Here is a 12,684-nt window from a genome sequence, read left to right as displayed (position 1 = left end):
CTAATCATTCAAAGGAGATGTAGAGTTACCAGATAAAAGGATACAGATAAATTTGAATATCAAATTAAAATGAAAAAAGTGTTTAATATGTCTATTTGTGTAAGCAAAATTTCTGTCCTTTTCTCAAGTTTAATCCAGAATTAGATACAGAAAAAAAATCAAGAACATTTTTTTTACAATATAGAGAAATTTTTTGCTGTTACTTTGCAAATCAGTACTTTTATGCACATATGATCTAACAAGAGAAATCAAGAAACCAAAATATATTATCGTAATTTCATACAGACTTACTGTTCTGAATCTGATCATATATTCAGCAACAAAGTTCAGTGTTTCATATAAAACTGTGTCATAGGCTAGCCTTTTACTCATACAGCTTTAACTTATAGTTTAATTAGCTTTACTCTTCAGCACTGTAAGTAAATTTTCATGTTGTAAATAGCATAAATTAAAAGCCATTTACAGCTTCAAGTTAAATCTATAGAACCAATCTTTATATAAATAACATTTTATTAAGAGACCTTAGGCCAGTTATTTAAGATGAAATTGTTATAGTTGTCTTATAAGTTATTAGCATTTACATTTTTTTAATTCCAAGAAATGTAAGCAAACTGAAATACCGTTTTTATAAAGGACAGTGGATGAACACTTATTTTTGGTTTTAATTTTTTTAAATATCCACTTTTTCTCATATACTGTATGTTGTATGTCATTAGTATTTGCGTAAAAGGAGTTTGTGACAAGACTTTTTAGTCCTACTAAAATAAAGGAAAATCACGGTTTTCTCTACCTTCAGTACTGATTTCCATTAGAGTTGACAGCCTTTCTGTAGAAAAGAGGAATCATAGGAAAATGTCTAATATGTTGACTAAAGAGAAAATAGAATTTTGTACTAAAAAGATTATTTACAATTATTATTACAGTATTATATTTATAACTTTCTGGTCATGCTAATACACCACAAACTGTAGATATAAAAATTTTTATTCTAGGCATCTTTGAGATCTGAAAAAATGATTTACAGAATTGGAACAGAAAAACAGAGATTTTTGTCAATTATACTACTCAGTTCATGGCATGGAGTCACTATTGTTCCCCTCAAACCCCTTTTTGAAATAATTTGCATGTCTCTTCCTCAGTCTTCAATTGAATTTCACACCTCACCAAAGAAAACTAGGATATTCTGGAACATGATATATTCACCAGACCTATTCTAAAAAAGCTTATAATCTAATAAATAAGAAAAATATTAAATAATAGCCTAACAAATTAATGTGGTAGCGGCTATAGAGAAAGGAATATTGCTTTGAAATAAATTAGAGAGGTTCTATTTGGCATTCAATTGTCAGCAGAAGTTTAGAGAAGTCCAAAAACTGACTGTTCAGTAAAGATCTGCAAAATGAATCGGAGTGCAGTGGCAAATATTTGGATGGAGAGGTATTTAGTGTACAAAATGTGCCGTGAAATAAAAACACTTTATAATTTAGAGAAATTTGAGAGAAGATTGACATTCTCAGAGGCTATTGGTCCTTTTTACAAATATTTGTTGAGACTTTGTCACTTTTGTTAATTAATAAATAAATATATTTATTATAAATAAATTTATATTTATTATAAATAAATTTATTTATTAATTATATTATATAAATTTATAATAAATATATTTATATTTCATCATAATGAAGCTTATGATTAAGATGGACTAGGGATTAGAGAGAAACTAGAGATTAGCTAGAGATTAGCAAGAGAGAAACTATAAATTTAGCAATTGTCTTGATACAAGACAATCTTAAATTATGAGTGTATAGCCAGTAGAAAAGACTCTGATGCTGGGAAAGACTGAAGGCAAAAGGAGAAGGGGACAGCAGAGGACAAGATGGTTAGATAGCACCATGATTCAATGAACATGAATCTGAGCAAACTCTGGGAGACAGTGAAGGACAGGGAAGGCTATTATGCTGCAGTCCATGGAGTCGCAGTCGGACATGACAGTGAATGAACAAAAGGCAGTAGAAAAGGAGAGGAATGAATGAATTTGAGATCCATTTATAAGCTCAGTTTGATATTTTTTACATTTAAGCTAAAAGAAGTGAAAATGTAGCAGAGAAGAAAAAGCTTCCCTGTCTTCTTTTCCTTTCAACTTCAGTCAGTTAGTCAGTTCAGTCGCCCAGTCGTGTCCAACTCTTTGTGACCCCATGGACTGCAGCACGCCAGGCTTCCCTATCACCAACTCCTGGAACTTGCTCAAACTCATGTGCTTCGAGTAGGTGATGCCATCCTACCAACTCATCTTCTGTCATCCCTTTCTCCTCCCGCCCTCAATCTTTCCCAGCACCAGGGTCTTTTCTAATGAGTTAGTTCTTCACATCAGTTGGCCAAAGTATTAGAGTTTCTGCTTCAGCATTAGTACTTCCAATGAATATTCAGGACTGATTTCCTTTATAATTGACTGGTTTGATCTCCTTATGGCCCAAGGGACTCTCAAGAGTCTTTTCCAACACCACCGTTCAAAAGAATCAATTCTTTGGTGCTCAGCTTTCTTTATGATCCACCTCTCACATCCATACATGACTACTGGAAGGACCATAGCTTTGACTATATGGACCTTTGTTGGCAAATTAATGTCTCTGCTTTTAACTTAGCTCACTCACTTTTAAACTGGTTTCGGGATATAGATAGATTTACTGTGGTTAAACTGTGAAAACTGAATTCATGATAACCATACAGAGATCTTAAAAGTCATGATGCTGGTGTTATTGGCAGTCATGTGCCACATTTATATGGATGGTTCCACTCCAAATAACTCTGAACCCAATTGGGGAAATTATGTGAAATTGATGATAAAATTATGAGATGTTATGGGTCTACACATAACAAATTTTTATATCTGCATAAAAAAATCATTCTTATAAGTATTAAGAGGATTCAGTTCATGCTACAATATTTTTTATGTTTCAAAAATAATTAAAGGTGCCATATTTTTACTAAAATTGCATAGAGTTTCAGGAAGAATGAATCATCATATAGTTAAGAAAAAGCAAAATGCAATGATTCTTTGGACTTTTAACACAATAGCCACAAATTATAAACAACATTTTAATGGTTATGTATTGAAGGGAATTTGTCAGTTATTATCAAATGTATTGCTTCCTTTATCATAATCATTGTTATACTCATCATCATGTTATATATGTAATAATTGTGGTTTCAATTTATATTCTTTTATTCTGCTTGTTTTCCTAAAAACCCTTTCACTATGGCAAGGAAATTGAATCAATAACCTGGTATTTTAAAGTGCAAAATACTTACTTAGAGTTACATTATTAAAAAATTGTTAAGAAAACACTAGAAATTCTTTTTCTTACATTTTTGTCCAAGGTTCAGCTGAATGCACTACACTATACTGATATTCTTAAATTTTGTATTGCACTGTAAAATGGTGCATGGAAACATCAGTTTGTGGACTGAATTATACAGAAAAGGAGGAAGAATTATTTAGGGATTAGAACTTGAATAAACCTATAAAATGCAAGGACTATTCTTAGCAAATGTAGACTTCTAGGAACTTATCTAATCTCATTCTGTTGCCAATATTTCCAACTGTGAAATGGATGTACCTGTTTCTAACTGTGAAAAAGCTTTCCTTGAGAACAGTATCTTCCCATTTATTGTTAATTGCCTTGAGACACTCTGATGAGATGCAGTATAGAAAGAGCAATATTATCTTTTTAAGAGATGTTATCACATTTTCTTAGACACTGAAACTTCACAGCTTACTACTATGTAGAAATGGGGATTTATAATGCACTTTGATGCTGATGAAAGGCTTTATATGTAATAAAAATAGATGGAGATGTTAAAAAAATTCTCAAGAATACTACAAGGTGGAAAACTGGTATATTAATTATATTATAGTATAATCATATCATAATAGTTTTATTCATTATATTATAATAATTATATTTATTATATTATAATAAATTAAAATAAAAATGCATTCTGGTCCCTTATGTTACATTGCCTACTAAAATATTATTTAATATAGACTTGAGATTGTTGAGAGCATTAAAGGTAAAAAGACATATAAATGAAAACATTATGTTTCTTCTTTATATTTTTAATGAAAAATATTTTCTGAATCAGTTCAGAAAATTTGATTAACTCAAAAATCAAACTGTTTGGAGAATAAAAATGTTCAGAAGCAGTTTAAACAAGGAGCTTCATCTAGAAAGGGATTGTTTATTCAGAGTTTATTAGGTTGACCCATTGCTATTCACACACCTTTCTGCTGAAAAGTGGTAAAATTAGCTATGTTGTCAGTGGAAAAACATCTGCCAAGTTTTAACTTATTCTGTAAAAAATAAGTAAAGTCAGAAATAAGCAAGCTGCCCTAGTGAAAAGAAATGTTATCACACTTATTGCCTTAAAAGAACAGATAAAAGGAAAGGTCTTTTTTCTCTGTTCACAGATAAGTGCACTTCTGATGATTCAAGGGTGAAAACTCTAAAGTTTGATAACAAAACTATCATTTATGGTAATTCCTGTAGGTTCCTTGCACTTGCTTTGCTAATATTAAAAGATACTGGGATATCAGAGAAGTTTCTGATCCTGCACAAAATAATAAGCATGTCTGCTGACTTATCAAAAAGCAGTGTTGCATAGTGGTTACCAATGCTGGGTGCCTAGGCTCTGCCAGCTGTATACAACTTGAGAGCAGTTTTAATAATATCTGTATTTCAGTTTCTTCACTTGTATAATGAGAAAGTAACCTATTTCCTAATATTGTGATGCAAATTAAATTAGCATGTGTAAATTGTTTAGAACAATGCCTAAATATCAGAATAGTTATCTGAAACCCTATAGACTACTGCACCTTGAAATAGTCTTGTATTTTACTTCTTTTATGTATGTAATTCTTATTTCACCAAACTTCTAAGTCTTATCATGGGGCTTTTAGTCAGAATCATATTTTATGTAAGAAAACAGATGGCTGCCTTAAGGATTTAATGTCCAGGAAACCTGAAGTTCACATACACCAACCATCTAACAAATTCCCTTCAAAGAATAAGTATTCGTTGGAGAAAAGTTCTGTCAGTTTTCTAATTCATGGACTTCAGTGTTAGATATTCATTTCTTTTTAAGAAAAGTTTTTCTCCTCTGATGAAATGCAGGTATTTCAGGAAGGTATTGAGTTATCAGTCAAGCATGCTTTAATGCAAATAAATATATCACTTCCTGTCTATACACCAGAATTTATTTAGCTATATGGGCTTCCCTGGTGGCTCAGATGATAAAGAATCTGCCTGCAATGCAGGAGACCCAGGTGCTGTCCCTCAGTTGGGAAGATCCTCTGGATAAGGGAATGGTTACCCAATATTCTTGCCTGGAGAATTCCATGGATAGAGGAGCCTGGGAGGCTACAGCCCATGGGGTTGCAGAGTCAGGCACAACTGAATGCCTAACACTATTATTATGTATTTATTTATTCAACTGTATTTGGAGAGATACTCTCTTTTATCTTCTTTTCCTTTCCATTCTCCTTGTGAGCAATAAAGTCCTAAGATCACTAGATTTGGGACAACACGAGGTTGGCTTATGTCTGGTAGTGATGAGGGAAAATGTTGTTACCCCAAGTAGAGTATCAGAGCCCCAGCAGAATAAGGAAAGCATCCACTCATTTGTTCAGGGAGATGAGGCAACATACTGGCAATTTACTATCAATAATAATGATGTTAGTTCTTCGTGGAAGTTTATAGAACAAGGCTGAAGAAACATGAAAAGTAAAGAGATGAGTCAGAAAACAAATTTTAAGATTTTATTAATTTATATAATGTTTCCCATCTTTCTGTTTTTTATTCCAGATAACTTGGATTTTATGTCATATAGATTAGCTACTTAATGTTAGTAATCAGTATGTACATACAATGCATAGATAATATTGTCTCATGTCATCCTCTCCAACAATTGAAGGATCAGTATTATTTTCCAAAGGTGCAAAAAAGAATCAAGCTTCGAAAGTTGAAGGAATGTCAGAAAAGACTGATTTCTGACCTGAATGCTTTCTATCACACCATTTAGCCCAAGATATATGTAACTCACCAATATATCATACAATAAAGAGAAACAAGGATTAAATAATATCTCCTGATATAGTGGAGACATTACTTAATAAATCACTTTTGTATGTCACATTATTGGCCTATTTAAGATGATAGAATATTTATGAATTTGTTATCTGAAGTGAACATGCCAGAATTTATGTTTCAATTCTAATATTGTCCCATAAAATTTAGAATGATCAATTTAAACTTTCTAACACTCAGTTTTTACATCTGTAAAAGGAAAATAATAGCAGCATTCCATTCATAGGATTTTAGTAAGGATCAAATAAGTTAATATAGTTAACAAATTTAGCTCAAGACCTAGCAAATGGTATATGCCAAATATAGAAATTAATACCCTTATTACTATTATAATTAAGATAGACATTTATGTAATAATAATTGTTGGTATATTTCTGACTCTTACTGCTGAGGAATTATAAAGTGAGTTGTTCCAAAGGAGAAACACTATGAGGTAATTAATAAGTAGACTGATATAAAAGGGAAATTTGCTAAACTAATTATAAGCTTGCCTCTGCATAAATGAGAACAGAATGAATAACATAACGAAATTTTAAGATTAATTTGTAATTTAGCCTGTCTAGATTTCAATTACTTAAACTTTTATTATATTGCAGGAGCAGAAATGATAAAGAACCTGAATGCAATACATTCAAAAATTTTCAATAAAATTCTGTAGATGCAGCTTCCAATCACTCCTGAGAATTCTTTCATAGTAAGACCTTATAAAATTATCATTGTATCTGATTTTTCATACTTTTAAAGCTTCTTCAATGTTTTGAATTTAGAGTTACTGACAAGGCGACTTAAGAAACAGAAAAAGCATAAAAAAGCATTATTCTCATCAAGAAGCTACATGAATAAGGTTTGAGCTCACCAAAACAATGTGAGTGCCATGTCTGAAACTGAGGTTAAATCTTTGAAGACTGAGATTTCTCTTTTTCATGAAAAATGTCATGTCATTTCTGGGAAAATCATAGCAAGAAAGTCTCATAATAAAAGACTCTACAAGCTTTCTGGACATCAAGTAGGTCTTAAATAAAGAGCACATTTACTGTATCATAGAAAAAGCAAGAGAATTTCAGAAAAATTTCTGCTTCATAGACTACGCTAAAGCCTTTGACAATTATTGAAGAGATGGGAAGATCAGACCACCTTACCTGCCTCCCGAGAAACCTGTATGCAGGTCAAGAAGCAACAGTTAAAACTGGATGTGGAACAACAAACTGGTTCCAAATTGGGAAAAGAGTATGTCAGGGCTGTATATTGTCACCCTGCTTATTTAATTTATCTGTGGAGTACAACATGCAAAATGCCAGGCTGGCTAAGGCACAAGCTGGAATCGAGATTGCAGGGAGAAATGTCAATAGCTTCAGATATGCAGATGACACTAACCTTGTGGCAGAAAGTGAAGAAGAACTAAAGAGCCTCTTGATGAAAGTGAAAGAGGAGAGTGAAAAAGCTCTCTGAAAACTCAGCATTCAAAAACGAAGATCATGGCATTTGGTCCCATCACTTCATGGCAAATAGATGGGGAAACAATGGAAATAGCGACAGACTTAATTTTTGAGGGCTTCAAAATCACTGCAGATGGTGACTACAGCCATGAAATTAAAAGACACTTGCACAGATGCATGGAACAATTTTATGGACTCTGAGGGAGAAGGTGAGGGTGGGACGTTCTGGGAGAATAGCATTGAAACATGTATATTATTGTATGTGAAACAGAACACCATTCCATGTTCGATGCATGAGACAAGGGCTCAGGGCCGGGGCAATGGGATGACCCAGAAGGATGGGATGGGGAGGGAGGTGGGTGGGGGGTCCAGGAAGGGGAACACATGTAAACCCATGGCTGATTCATGTCAATGTATGGCAAAAACTATTACAATATTGTAAAGTAATTAGCCCCCAACTAAAATAAATAAATTTATAAAATTAAAAAAATAAAATAAATAAATAAATAAATAAAAGACACTTGCTCCTTGGAGGAAAAGCTATGACCAACCTAGACAGCATATTAAAAAGCAGAGACATTACTTTGCTGACAAAGGTCTATCTAGTCAAAGCTATACTTTTTCCAGTATTCATGTATGGATGTGAGAGTTGGACCATAAAGAAAGCTGAGCGCTGAAGAATTGATGCATTTGAACTGCGGTATTGGAGAAGACTCTTGAGAGTCCCTTGGACGGCAAGGAGATCCAATCAGTCCATCTAAAAGGAAATTAGCTCTGAATATTCATTGGAAGGACTGATGCTGAAGCTGAAACTCCAGTACTTTGGCCACCTGATGCGAATAACTGACTCATTTGAAAAGACCTTGATGCTGGGAATGATTGAAGGCAGGAGGAGAAGCAGACGACAGAGGATGGAATGGTTGGATGGCAACACCAACTCAATGTACATGAGTTTGAGTAAGCTCCAGAGTTGGTGGTGAACAGGGAAGCGTGGTGCACTGCAGTCCATGGGGTCGCAAAGATCTAAAGATCTAAATGTAAGACCAGAAACTATAAAACTCCTAGAGGAAAACATAGGCAAAACACTCTCTGACATAAATCACAGCAGGATTCTCTATAACCCACCTCCACGAGTAATAGAAATAAAAGCAAAAATAAACAAATAGGACCTAATTAAACTTAAAAGCTTTTGCACAACGAAGGAAGCTATAAGCAAGTTGAAAAGAGAGCCTTCAGAATGGGAGAAAACAACAGCAAAAAAAGCAACTGACAAAGAATTAATCTCAAAAATATACAAGCAACTCCTGCAAATATACAATATACAAGCAACTCCTGCAGCTCAATTCCAGAAAAATAAACGACCCAATGAAAAAATGAGCCAAAGAACTAAACAGACAGTTCTCCAAAGAAGACTTATAGATGGCTAACAAACACATGAAAAGATGCTCAACATCACTCATTATCAGAGAAATGCAAATCAAAACCACAATGAGGTACCACACTTATTATTAAAATACTCCTAACGACCCTAACAGGACAAGATAACCTGCTCCTTTGTCATTACTTCTGTTATTACCTAAAGTGGGTCTATGACAATGAACTGTTTACCACAGGAAACACCCTAAGCTGTTCTTATGGAGGACTAGGGGAGGAAATCAGTGACTTACGTTCCCTCAGGAGCATAAGAGGATAAGTCTTATGGCTATTTCACCAGGCTCGCAGTCTCAGGGTACAGACTTGGATTGCTTTACATCATGATGTCTATTCCCATTTGCAGTGGACAAACCAGCAATGAGTTAAGATTATAATACCTTAATCCTACCCAGCACTGATCATGCTGGAGATCTTGGGGATGCCCAACTCCAGCCCAAGTGTCCCAGAAGGTTGACCTGCCTCTACCTGCCTAAGGATCTGGTCCCTGGGAGGTTGTCATGCCTCAGCCTGCTTGGGGATCCACCAGCCCGGGATCCTAGGAGATCGACCTGCCTCGATCTGCCTAGGGATCTGGTCCCTGAGAGGCTAAGCCTCAACCTGCCCAGGGATCCACCAGTCCAGGGGTCCCAGGAGGTTGACCTGCCTTGACCTGCCTAAGGAGCTGGTCCTTGAAAGATTGTCACGCCTGAAACTGATCAGGGATCTGCCAGTCTAGGGGTTCCAGGAGGCCAACATGCCTCGACCTGCCCAGGGACCCAATTCTCGGGAGGCCAACCTGCCTTGACCTTCCCAGGGATTCAATCTCCAGGAGACTGTCACACCTCAGCCTGCCTGGGGATCTGCACCCTGACCCAGTGATGCCCAGCTCTCAGGTTTCAACAGTACTGGGTAGGATAAGCTTCATAAAGACTCACCTTAAGGAAGCCCACCCATAAAAATAAAAGGAAGCCTATTAGTTGTGGGACTGTGCCCGATCTCAGCAATAACTTAGGAGCCCAATGAGAACCCCATTGCCTTTCTGGAAAGGCTAAAAGAGGCCCTCCAAAATTTACCAATCGGAACTTAGACTCTTATGAGGGACAGGTGATTTTAAAGGACAAATTCCTGTCCCAGTGTGCATCAGACATCAAGATAAAGTTATAACAGCTACAGAAGCAGGACCCTGCTGCCTCTTTAGATGAGATGGTCCAGACAGCCACCAATACCTTTTATAACAGAGAACAGGAGAGGGAGGCCAAGGCCCAGGAGAGGGAGAAAAGGAAAGAGGCATGCCCAGATGCTGACCGCCCTCCAGGGGAAGTCCTACGGCAAACCTCCAGTCCTTGAAGGACAAGGCACGAGACAAATGCCTAATCTGTAGACAGGTGGGACATTAGGCCAAAGAGTGTCCAAACCGTGACAAGTCTCCTAAAATGGCTTGCTACAAATGCGATCAATCGGGACATTGGGTGGCATTCTGCCCTGGGGACCCAAGAGCCTCAAGGTCAAGTGCTAAGCCTTCCCTCACGATGGTTCAATAGGACTGGAGTGGCCCGCTGCAGCCAGCCCGCCTGTCACAGATCGCCATCACGGGGCTGGAGCCAAGGCTGCAACTGGATGTGGCGGGTAGGTCTGAGAATTTCTTAGTTGACACAAGAAGTCTCCTGAGACTACTCCATAGATTTCTCCTCCAAAACCTGTACTATTTTGGGTGCTTCAGGAAAAACAGTTACAAAAATATTCACCTGAGCACTTCTTTGCTGGGTGGACAGATATTTTCCCACAAGTTTCTAGCAGTCACTGAGGGTCCTACTCCCTTCTTTGGAAGAAAGAGCTCTTTCCCTGCCTTTGAAATCTTGCAGCTATTGCAGTCCTGATAGAAGATGCTTTAAAAGTCTCTTTTGGGGACAAACTATTTTTACCAGCCACCAAGAGAAACAACTCCTGAAAGGGAGAGGCCATTTATGGATGTCTTATCAGAGGATCCTCAGATATCAAGATGTGCTGATGAAAATCCAAGCCTGACTATATCCCCAGGCTTTTAACCCAGCCACCCTCCTGCCTACCCCCGAGGGCCCTCTGCCCTTTCACTCTGGCCTAGAAACCTTGGACCACTGGACAAAACTCTGAGAGGGATTGTCAGAAGATCCTCTGACCAATCCTGAGGAAATCTGGTACACTGATGGAAGCAGCTTTGTCTTAGATGGAAAAAGAAGAGCCAGATATGCAGTAGTCTCCAATTTGAGACCATGGAGGCTAAACGTTTGCCACCAGGTAGCTCAGTCCAATTAGCTGAGCTCATAGCCCTGACTGGAGCTTTAGCGCTGGGAAAAGGAAAAAGAGTAGCCATTTACACTGACTCCAAGTATGCCTTTCTGGTGCTACATGCACATGCAGCTATTTGGAAAGAAAGAAGCCACTTGACCACCTGAGGGTCCCCAATCAAATATGGTGATCAAATCCTTAGGCTCTTGAAGGCAGTCTATCTGCCCACTGAAGTTTCAGTCTCCCACCGTAGAGGACACCAAAAAGGGAGCACGGAAGTGGCATGAGGGAAACAAGCAGTTGATCAGGCAGGTAAGATTGCAGCATTACAGAACAATGACCTAATAGGGGTTGCGGCCTTAGTTCCACAGAGTAATTTTCCAGAAACTCCTTCATATACTGAAGGTGAGACTCTTAAAGCTAAGAGTGAGGGCTTTCAAAAAGATCCCTATTGTGTGGTTTCAAAAGGAGGGACTTCTTTTTCTGCCTGGGAACCTCTGGTGGAAGTTGGTTAACTTCTTACATGCCACCACTCATTTAGGGGAGAAAGCCCTCCAAAAATTACTAGAAAGGTCCTTCAGAGGAGCAGGCCTCCAAACAACTACAAGGCAAGTGGTCTCCTCTTGTCTCATTTGCCAAAAAAAAGCACCCCCCAAGGAGCTCGATGGCCCAGCTCATCCAATGACATGGAATCTACCCAGGAGAGGGCTGGCAGTTGGACTTCACCCAGATGCCAGTTTCTCAAGGGTATATATACCTATTAGTCATGATAGACACACTCACAGGATGGATTGAAGGCTTTCCCACCCGGACTGAGAAGGCTGAAGAGGTGGTAAAAAAAACTGCTCCATGAAATCATTCTGAGATTTGGTCTGCCCAGGTCATTACAAAGTGACAATGGGACATCATTCACTTCTAAGGTCACCCAAGGGGTCTCTAAAGCATTGGGCATTACTTATTACCTCCATTGTGCCTGGAGGCCTCAGTCTTCAGGAAAAGTAGAAAGAGCCCACCAATTCTTAAAATTAGCAATAAAAAAGATAACCCAGGAGACCTCCCTGGGATGGAAGGAGGCTTTACCAACAGCTCTCCTCTGCACCATATTGCCCCTAAGGAACAGGTTGGTCTCAGTCCTTATGAGATGCTATATGGGAGACCTTTTGTTTATGTCAATGACCTCTTCCTAGATCCAGAGGCTCAGACCCTCCAGTCTTATGCCTTGGCCATTGGGCAATTCCAATAGGATATACACTTGTGGGGTGTCAGCCAGGACCAAAAGACTCTAAAGAGCCACTACTATATGCTTCAGGGACCCACGTCCTAATTAAAGTCTGGAAAGATGGGTCCCCAAAGGCTTGACTCCAGCCCACATGGAAGGGCCCCTACCCTGTAAAACTCTCTACCCCCACAGCAGCCAAGTTTCTAGG

Source organism: Giraffa tippelskirchi, chromosome 11, assembly GCF_054371585.1.
Source record: "Giraffa tippelskirchi isolate mGirTip1 chromosome 11, T2T-mGirTip1v1.2.pri, whole genome shotgun sequence".
Taxonomy (NCBI): Eukaryota; Metazoa; Chordata; class Mammalia; order Artiodactyla; family Giraffidae; genus Giraffa; species Giraffa tippelskirchi.
This window is presented reverse-complemented; position numbering follows the sequence as displayed.